This window comes from Hyaena hyaena, unplaced genomic scaffold, assembly GCF_003009895.1.
Source record: "Hyaena hyaena isolate Hyena2069 unplaced genomic scaffold, ASM300989v1 scaffold_13, whole genome shotgun sequence".
NCBI classification, from domain to species: Eukaryota; Metazoa; Chordata; class Mammalia; order Carnivora; family Hyaenidae; genus Hyaena; species Hyaena hyaena.
In genome coordinates this window covers 7,368,846-7,379,168 of record NW_024080645.1, presented here as the reverse complement: position 1 = coordinate 7,379,168, position 10,323 = coordinate 7,368,846, and the positions used below count along the sequence as shown (strand labels likewise).

Here is a 10,323-nt window from a genome sequence, read left to right as displayed (position 1 = left end):
CAGGGCTGTGTCTCACAAGTGACCTATTTTAGAGGCTTTGAAATACGGGTTAATAACAGCTGCTGTATATCAGCTAATGTACACGCTGGTACAAAATATTTAACATGTCTTTTATTGGGTAGTCCCAGGGGTCCTGTCAGTTAGGGACTGCTGTCATTCCCGCTTTGCAAACAGAGAAACTGAGTCACAGAGCAGTTCAGAGGCTCACCCAGAACCACACAGCCAATAAATTGTGGAGTAGGGCCCGAGCTCTGATGACCCTGAACACTTAAAACACAGGGACTCCTGCCCCTTCGGGTCCCGTTAGAACCGGGCTGTGATGCAGCGCCCACGGGTGACGTAAGGCATGGCCGTCGAAGGCCTGGAAGTGCCAGGTCCCATCAGAAAGGGCAGACCCTATGCGAGTACTCGTACCACAAGGCAGGACACGATGTCCCCCAGGCTAGTGTGAGGAGCAGAGGGAGCGGGGGCCCCGGGGGCCCCGGATCTGGCCTCTCAGTGGGGGGCGCACCACGCGGCCTCACAGGGCCGAGGCACCTAATGTCCGGGTCGCAGCCCACACTCATGTCCCGCTCTGAGCCTGCAAACCATTTCCCACCCTGATGGCCCTACACGCGGACCTACGAGGGAGGGGGCAGAATTACTACCGTCACCCCCAGGGACAGACACTCAGAAGCACCTTCTTGCCCGTGGCGTCCGCAGCGCCCCCCTCTCCAGGGTCTGCAGAGGAAACGCGGACGGACAGCACTTCACCGGGAAGACAGGGCCAAGCTGCTGCGATGACGGCTGTCACAAAGGCACACGCTTTCCTCCTCTCTCTCAGTCTCTTGTGTCGCCGTAGAAGCTGGTGACTCCCACTCGGGTCCTGACACCCTGCTCCCCCCAAGGGACCCGAGAAGGGGCTCTGACTGCGATCAGCTGTGCTCCTCGTGTGAGGGGGGCCTGGGGGTCTGTGACGTGCTTACGATCCTGCAGGCCTTGTTCAAATGCAGAGTCTGAGTTTGTAAATCTGGGCGAGGCCAGAGATTTCTGCACAACAAGCTGTCAAACGATGCTGAGGCGGGCGGTCCGGGCCCTGAGGAGCTAAGGTGTAACTAACTGCGAGCTGGCGCCCGTGCCGGCTGCTTCCTCCTCACCCGCCTTCCTCTCCAGCTGACTTCTGGAGCGCCACCTGCTTCTCGTCCTAATTTTTCCATCTGCAGAATAGTAAGTACCTATTAGTCTTTAGAAAATACCAAAGTGTTAGTAGAAACCTAACACGGCGGTACCTGCCTCATGGAATTGTTGCAAGAATTAAGTGAAAGTGCACATACGTGGTACGTAGCCCAGAGCCCAGCACACATCAACCGTCTCGTGTAAACATCAATCAGAAGCTCCTGTAGAGCGAGCGGAAGGCTGGTCTGGCAGAGCCCCAGGCACCGAGGAGCCGACACGGAGATGGGGAAGGAGGGGCTCCCTCTGGTGTCGCGAGGGGAGAGACCCTGTCATCTGCCGGGGCGCCCTCTCCTGTGATCCATCTCGGCCGCTCTGTGGTCTCCCCCAGAAAGAACGAGACCCCAGGCCACCCTGGGCAGAGCGATGCCAGGTCACGGGTCCAGCCGCTCGTCGCTGCAGACCTGTCTCCTCGCGAGCGTCTCCTGCCGCAGTCGCGTCAATCATCCCCGCGGCCGCCGCGCTGTCTCCGGCGGGATATGAACGGCGCCCGCTCGGCTGTTTGTCTTCCGCCTTTGCAATCTGCTTTCCGCACAGGGTCCGTGTTGGGCATCTTTGCAGGCTCAGAAGCCGTTATTTTCGGGGGGTGGGGGGGGGAGAGTTGTTGTTTTTGTTGTTTCGTATTTTGGTGACCCTTCCTGGGAGTGAAGTGGATTCGTGAAGATCTGGGGACAGTTCTTGCCGGAGTCTGGAGAGGCAGGTCGACTTCTCCTTCGTCCTCTGTTCCCGTCTCTGAGACCCATTCACCCTCGGACAGAGGAAGCCTCAGATGAGGCCCTTGCCCACCCAGAAGGCACATGTCCAAACGCCCTGCCATCTTATTAAACTGCAGAATCTGCTTCAGTAGGTCTGGGGCCAGGCCTGGGACCCTGCATTTCCAGAAGCTCTCAGCTGATCCGATGTCGCGGGCCCACGGACCACACTTTGCATAGCCGGGAGGTTCTCAGAGTTACCGCACCTCAGAATTACCTGCAGCTCCGTGGGAAGCACGGATTGCTGGGTCCCACCCCCGGAATTTCTCATTCCGTCGGCCTCGGCGGGGCCGGGGAATCTGCATTTCTACTAATGCCGCTGGCCCGGCACTGGGATGCTCCGAGCTCTGTGAGAGCCCCAGTCCCAACTGCCGCCACAGTCCAGTCCTGCCCGGAGCGTCTGGTCGGTCGTACGTGAAGGGCCAGGGCCCCACACCTGGCGACAGACGGCCTTGCGTTCCTCGCGCTCTGGCTTCACCTGCCTCACACTCGGCAACTCGCCGCCCCCCCCCCCCCCCCGCCCGCCCGCAGGCAGCCCTCCTGGTCCGTGGCCCGAGACAGCCAGGGCCCCTCAGCTCTGGTCTTTGTGTGTGTGTCCCCACGCTGCCGGCCCCGGACTCCCGGCCGTGGCCGCTGGGGGCGAGCAGTCCGGTGCCGCCTGCACGCCGGCCCCCTGCCCCGGGGACCCTCCTCTTCTCCTGGACCCTCTAAGGCACCAGGCAGCTGCCGGAGGCCTGGCATGCGAGGCCGTACCCGAGGGAAGCAGCGACCACGGAGCTAAGTAAACCCGCATGAACACAGGGTCCCGGAACTCGGGGGCCAGCCCTCTCGGCGTCCCTGTCCCTGCACCCCCCTCGCCTCCCCCTACCCCGCCGTCAGGTAGAGCTCCCCGAGCTGGCAGCAATTAGTTTGACCCTCTCGACTGAGGCAGTGAATGAGCCGGTTGTGTAATGCTTTGTTTAGCAGGATTGGCTTCTGGCCCCGGCCCGCCCGTCCCCTGAGCCTCACGCGGGCCAGTGCCCTCTGGATGCCCGGGACTGGCGTCGTGTCTCCAGCTGCCCCCAACTCCTTTGCCTCCCCTGACAAACCCAGGGACAGTCCCTCGGGCCTTCCCCTGGAGCCCTGTCTCTGGGAAGCCTTCTGCTTTACAGACTGGGCCTTCTTGCGCAGACAGTCTGTAAACTGTGTTTACAGCTGGAGCAGAAGGGGGCAGGACGGCCCTGCGAGCCGCGCCTTTCGCCTCAGAGACGCGATATTCTCCCTTCCTTGCCGGGCCCCACGTTCTCCCTAACCCGTATGACGGCTCCTGCCTCAACTGTCACCCTCCCTGAGCCCAGCGCGCCGGGAGGCCTGGGGCTTGGCGTCCGCTTGGCCTGGGTACAGACCACAGCTCCGCTGCTTTCTAGCTCTGCTACTTTGGCCAAGTGACTTAACCTCTCTGAGCCATAGTTGCCTCGCCTGTAAAATGAAGAACACGGTTCCTGGGACTAGTCAAGGAGGTGAGAGGTAAAGTCCCCAGGACAGTGACCCGCACTCAGGGCTCTTACTGGTCACCCCCACTTGACCCCAGCACTCATCAAGGGGCTTCAAATGGCTCAGCTCATGAGACATGAGTGAGTGTAAGGGATTCCAGCTGGCCTCACGCTCTCGTCACTGTAATCCGAGGGGATGGCAGGGGGCCCGAGACCTAGGCCTGGCGGAGCCCCACCCCCAGCCTGTGTGGCACCAGGCAGCCCACCTTCCCTCTCTCTGCCCTGATGGTCTCACCCGTAAGAGGCAGCTTGACTGTGACACTCAGGTTCTCTAGGACCCTCTGGTTTTAGAGCAGGCACCTGATTGAGTCAGTAAGCACAGCAGGGCTGCTGCAGACTGTGGAGGCCCCCCGCCCAAGGGCCTGACCCGCCTCACGCCAGGGCCACCGAGTCTCCATCACACGACTCCCTGGCCCGACACTTACTTCTGCACTGGGCTATTTCGGAATCTGTGCTTTTCCTCTTTCTGGTCTAAGTGCAGCTCCCTGATGAGCTCCGGCAGTCAGAGCGCCAACCCTTCCAGAACCGGCAGGTGGCCCCTCCCCAGTGGGCTTGTGATCACTTCCGGGTTCCAGACTCCTTATGTGAAACCCAAGCTGGAGGGCCCCGCGGCTTTGCCTCCCCCGCGGGGCTGTCAGCAGGAGCTTGAACGTTCTGGGGCTGGGAAGCCTGAGGCCTCTCCCGGGCCTGCCCCGCTGGGGTCTGCACTCTGGCCCACCTGCCAGCCTGCTGGCTACAGGGTGGACTGTTTGACTTGGGCCTGACCCTCCCATTGGGGGGTGGGGGCTGTAGGGCAGAAGGGGGGGTCCATTCGGGAAGGGCTAGTTAACAGCTTGCTCACAGGACCAGAAATGAACTTGAAATGGGTGTAGACAGTGCCCGACCATTCCTGCTAGAAAGAAGCATCGAGGGGCGCCTGGGTGGCTTAGTCGGTTAAGCGTCCGACTTTCCGACTTTCGCTTAGGTCATGATCTCGCGGTTCGTGGGTTCGAGCCCCGCGTCGGGCTCTGTGCTGACTGCCAGCTCAGAGCCTGGAGCCTGTTTCAGAGTCTGTGACTCCCTCTCTCTCTGACCCTCCCCTGCTCACGCTCTCTCTCTCTCTCTCTCCGTCTTAAAAATAAATAAAACATTAAAAAAACAATTAAAAAAAATTACCACCTACAAATCCTGCCCATAAAGAAAGACAATCTGGAGAGGCTGACGAATGTCATCCTCTGTTCCTTCATGTCCCGGCTCCAAGCCCCTCCTCCACTCAAACGCTCAGGTAGAAATGGGTGTTTGGGGGACACGTGGGAGGCTGTCATACCTCCACCCCCTCCTGGGGGCTTGTGCTCACAGATGAGAAACGCAGACTCGGCCCTGGGGCCACATAAAGCCAGCCCACAATGACCACGATGTGAGGGCGACTTTGCTAAGTGCCCCTACGAGATACAGAAAGCCCAGCAGAGGGTCCGTCCCTCCTGTGAGGGTCCGCGGAGAAACCTCCGCTGAGCCCGGAAGGGTGGAGGCCTCTGCGGCTGCAGATGGAAAGGAGAGAAGAACAGATGCTGATGATGTGTGTGGACTCAGGGAACAAGTGGCTACAAATTAACCGACAGAGCCCCATTATCCTAATAGCTGTATGGTCCGGGCAAGTCACTTAAATTCTCTGGGCTTTATTGTTTCAGGTTCACAACACAATGAAGGGAAAAAGCCCCTGAGAAGTCCTTTTCATGCCTCACTTTGTTGCCAGTGCAGTAAACAGGGCAAGGTCCCTGCTCTTGTGGAGGGGAAACCCGAACCCTGACCCTAAACCGAACAGTAATCCTAACCCGAACCCTAACCCTGACCCTAAGGAAGGGAGAGGAGAGTGAGGACGGCTGGGACAGCAGTTTAAAACAGGGTGACCAGGGAAGGCCTCGCTGCTAAGATGACAGTTGAGCAAAGACCTGAGGGAGGTGGAGGAGCCGGCCATGCGGGCAGGGGGAAGGGCTGTCTGAACAGAAGGAACAGTGAGTGCAAAGGTCCTGGGGTGGTTGTGAGCATGGTGTGTTCAAGGCCCACTAAGGAGAACCACATGGCTGGAATAGAAAGGAAGAGCAGGGTGTCTCCATGGAAACTGGCTCCAGAAGGACATATAAAGCTGGCCTTTCTGCCAGGGTTGAGTCCCATTGTGTGATCACAAACAGCCTGATTGGGCTGGTTAGCAGGAAGCACATTCAATGCCGCCATCAGCATCTGGCCAAGTGCCTGGGTGCCAGGTGCACCTGGGGGTGGTGGCTGGCTGACCAGCTGGCTACGACGAGAACAAGCTTCCTGCTACACTGTGGGGTCCCCGGGTGCTCCTGCCTTTGACCCAGAGGGTTCTACAGGCCTCTCTCGGGTAGGCCGGGGGGGGGGGGGTATAGCCCTAAAACCACTACTCCCGTGACCAGGTCCCAACCCCGGGGCTGAATCCTCAGCAAGGTGGCAAATCAGTGTGCGGAGAAAACACCAGACATCTTATCTGGGCCCATGTCCCCCGTTCCCGACATCTCCTTCTGCCCCTCGACCCCCCCCCACCTCCGTTCCACCGGGGACAGGATTTGTCCTGCGCTGCTCGAGGGGGGATGTCAGAGCAGAGCCCTGGGAGCCAGGAGGGTAAGACCCTGGGGATGAGTGAGGGGTGGTCCTCAGGCCCCCGGCGGCGGAGGGAAGAGGTCACGGCGGCGGGCTGGGGGGGCAGAGGAGAATGGAGACTGGGCGCTGGGGGCCCCCGGACAGGAGGCTGTGCTCTGCGCTCCCAGGCCCAGTGCCCAGCTCGGAACGGGCGCGTCCGCTGACGGGGCCCCAGGAGAGCCTCCCCACAGTCCCTGGGGCTGCGGCCATGCAGTCCTGCAAGCTGACGATGACCTGAACAGGACCTGGTGTCTGGGAGCAAGAGGCCAGGCCCCTGGGATTGGGTGGGGGTGCGGTGACCCCGTGGACCCAGCACACAGAGGGGCGGCGGCGGGCCACAGGCGGCATTTGTCCTGAAGCGCTGCACACACACCAAGTCCTCAGGACAGCCCGATCAGGCAGGCGCTATTGTCAACCATCGCCGGAGGAGGGAACTGAGCCTGCGGGGCAGGGGGGGCGGGGGCTGTGGCTCGCCCCTTGGGGCCCCGGGGCCGGGAAGAGGACGGCTGGGATTTGGACCCAGGCAGCCTGGCTTTGGGACCTGCTCTCCTCCCCAGCCTGCTTCCCGCAGTGTTGCCAAGGCCAGGCTGCCATGGAGATGATGCCCACACGGACCCCTGACCGTCCTGACGACCAGAGCGCGTGTTGCACCCCAGCCTCATGGCTCTCCAGACACCTCCCCAGAGCGGAGGTGCAGTCAGACAACACACGGCGGGGGGGTGGGGGTGGGGGAGAGGCGGGAATCCCAAACTGACTGAGACGACGTTTCTATCACCTGCTAGAAGGTTCAGTTGTAGATCACTGAAGGGCCACTCCTCTTACAACAACCACCCAGTACTGAAGTGCTGCTTCCTGCTGTGCTGCTGCTCCCACCACAGTCACCACCATCAGCCACACCTGGGGTAAAGAGCAGACAGACCCACGACTGGGAACGTGGCTTCCTCCTCCCCGGCCAAGGGTTTCTGGTTCCCGGACCGAGCCATTCCCCGTGGGTGGGGATGGGCCCCCTCAGAACGGCGGCGGGCATCACCGCCCCACTCACTGACCCCGCCCCGCCTGCCGTACCGTCTCATCTGGAAGGAATGAAGGGGGCCGAGAACGAGGGTTTTGCCTGATGCAAACCATTTGTGCATGATTTTTATGGACATTCCACGTCTCTTACAAGAGGCCAGTGGTCAGTTTGGAGAGAGATCATTTCCGCTCAAGCTGGATTCGTCTCCCATCACCACGCCGGGACCTCCCTGGGAGCGGCTCCGCTCCATCCTCGGTTCTCTGCAGATGTGCTGGGGGGGGGGGGGGAGCAGTGGTTTCAGAAATTCCCATCTTCATTTCTTACAGGGAACGGCCCCAGGTGCAACGACACGTGAGACACACCAAAGACCACTGGAAGGGAACTCTGACAGCACACTGTTTCCATAGGTGTGAGCTCGAGGCAGAGGCTTTGATCGTTGGTTTGACCTCCAGCACGTAGCACAGGGGTGTAGGGGGCAGACACACAGTCTCCCCTCATCTCCCTTCCTTCTCTGTGCCCCTGACTCTGCCATTCAGCCATGCGCATCCTTCCGCTGCCCCGTGGACAGCCAAGTACTATCCTGCCACAGGATCTTTGCACATGCTGTTCCCTCAGCCTTGCTGGTCTTCCCTCCTTCCGCATTTGCCTGGTTAACTTCTCAGCCCCGTCAGCACATCCTCGGGCAAGTGGGCCTCCCTGACTCGCCGGCCCCAGGACACATTCTCGTTCTCTAAAGCTCTCCTGGTTTCCTCTGTCACAGTGGTCATTTCAAACTTTATCATGTGACTGTCTCCCTCTGCACATTGCCAACACCCCTGCCTTACGAGCAGGGCGTGGGTGCACTGGCACCTGGCGCTGTGTACCAAACGCTGAACAGCCCTGAAAAATAAGTATTATCCTCCTTTGACAGCCAACTGAGGCCCAGAGAGGAGAGGAGACTTGCTCAAAGCCACGTGCATGCTAAGGGCAGAGTCAGGCTCCGAACCCAGTTCTGACGTGGGCACCAGCTGCACACCTGCTGGTTGGTGGAAGGGTAACCTTACTGTTGGGAACAGACAGCACGGACCTCGCATGTGGACTCACAGACGTCAGGTGGCTGTTCCAGTGTGTCTGTACGGTCTTCGCCCAGGAAAGGAGGCAGCGCCGGCGGACAGTGAGGGGCCAGCGGGCGTTTCCTGGGCCCTGGGTCCTGTGCGGGTCCCCTGCCCCTGGCTGTGATTGCTACGGCTGGCCACATGTGCACCAACCGCACTTCGGGAAATTGCTCCGGGTCCTGGTTCACAGAATTGCCCGGAAAATGACAGCTCTGGGTCCACATGAAAGGCATTCTTGGAAAATCTCCCCACCCTCCCTCCTCCCCCTCCGGAGCTCTGCGTGCCGTGCAGGGTTCACGGGGAGGAGGGAGCGGGGCTCGCTGCTTTATTTGTCCAATGTGTGCCGAATCCACTCTGTTCTCTGGGAATTTCTTCTCCCCACCCCCTCGGGAACGAAGACGCCCAGGGAAGTGGAAGCAGACAAAGGGCCTGCTTGCTCCCCTCCAGAGTCCAGCCCCCCAGCAAACAAAGAGGGGGAGGGGAAGGCGGGGCGGGGGAGGGGGCAGGTAGCATCCCGACACAGCGAGTCACCAGTCACGGCAGCTTGTCTCTCACATTTCCCTGTCACCACCCGGCAAGCAGCGAGCCTGCACTGAGCCCGGCCTCGTGGCGGAGGCATAAAGCCGTGGAGGACGGGGGACTCCATCGGCACAGAGTGCACGTGGCGCTCAGGCATTGGCGGCCTCGTGGGGTTTTGTCCGCCCTGGCCCGCTGCGGGCGCGCGGGGCCCTAACCCGCCACACTTCGGGGCTCAGGTGTCGTCCACCCTGGCTCTGTAGAGCAGCTGCGGACAGAGCTTCCGGGGACGATGTTCCGGCTCGGTGTCCCCCAGCGCTGCAGACCCTGGCCACACGTGGCTGCTGAGCCCTGGACACGTGGCCAGTGCGACTGAGGAACGGAATTTTTTATTTCATTTAATTTTTTAAAGTTTACTTAATGATTTTGAGAGAGACAGAGCGAGAGCAGGGGAGGGGCAGAGAATTCGAAGCAGGGTCTGAGCGGCCAGTGCAGAGGCGGATGCGGCGGAGCCCAGATCAAGAGCCGGACGCCTAATGGCTGAGCCACCCACGTGTCCCTAATTTAATTTAAATACCCACGAGTAGCTAGTGGCTGTCATATTGGACAGGGCAGTTCTGAGCTACTAGAGGTGTGGGCCCAGGACACAAAGCAGCATCACCTGAGAGCTTATTAGAACAACCCCCCCCCCCACATACACCCCCCACCCAAGACCTATTGAATGAGCCGTGCAATTTAACAAGGTCCCAGGTGATTGCTATGCAGATTTTAACCTTCCAGAAGGGTATCTCTGGAGCACAGCCGAGAACAAAGGAGGGGGGAGGAGGCAGGAGGGATGGGAGGCGCGGAGCCGGCAGGCAGGCTAGTGGGCGGAACAGCCCTCCTGAGCCCTCCCGCCTCACGCAGGTCGGGCGGGGCTTGTTGGCACTTACTTTGGACCGATTCGTGCAGCTCTGGCTGCGGGACTGGTTTCCAGCTGCAGACTGGAAGTAGCAGCGGCAGACAGAAGCAGCTGGATGCAGATTAGAGCGCCTGATGCCACTTATTCAATCAGCACAAAGTGCCACGTAAAGTAAAAACGTGGCTGCCAGGACCATTTTGGAAGGTGAGGTCCGGATCACGTCTCCAAGGCCATGCTGGAGACTCTTTGCGGGCATTCTGCGAGCCAGGCAGCATTCCGGAATTCCCTTTTTAAGTACACGTTGGTGTCTGCTATAACGAAACACACGCTACAGGCCGATGAAATTTAATGTTCGAGCTAAACAATAAAAGGCTTTATTTATGGGCAAGTTTTATGTCTCCCTGCAGGGAGATGAGTTAGACACAAGCCCTTCCCACTCCTGCGGCTCCGACATCACAGGGGACAGACAGGGACAGAGCAGAGAGGAGGCGGTCGCCTCTCAGCCTGTGGCAGGGCGTCCGGGAAGGGAGTTAAACAGGACCAGCCTGCTGACCGGCAGATCTCCTGTCAGGAGGGTGACTGACGGAGGGCGGCATTCGAGAACTTCTTTTTCTTTTTTGTTTTTGTTTTTGTTTTTACCTTTGTTTTTTTTTGTTTTTTTTTTTTT

At 59.8% G+C, this 10,323-nt stretch overlaps 1 long non-coding RNA gene across 1 annotated transcript in view; it reads right to left on the bottom strand.

Moving 5' to 3' along the window:
• Positions 1-9,995: 9,995 nt before the first annotated feature.
• The window catches only part of LOC120248678, an 11,148-nt gene continuing 10,820 nt past the window's right edge, over positions 9,996-10,323 (bottom strand). Inside the window, exon 3 of the long non-coding RNA XR_005532653.1 lies at positions 9,996-10,259. This is a non-coding gene — a long non-coding RNA (uncharacterized LOC120248678). The remainder of the gene's footprint in view (positions 10,260-10,323) is intronic.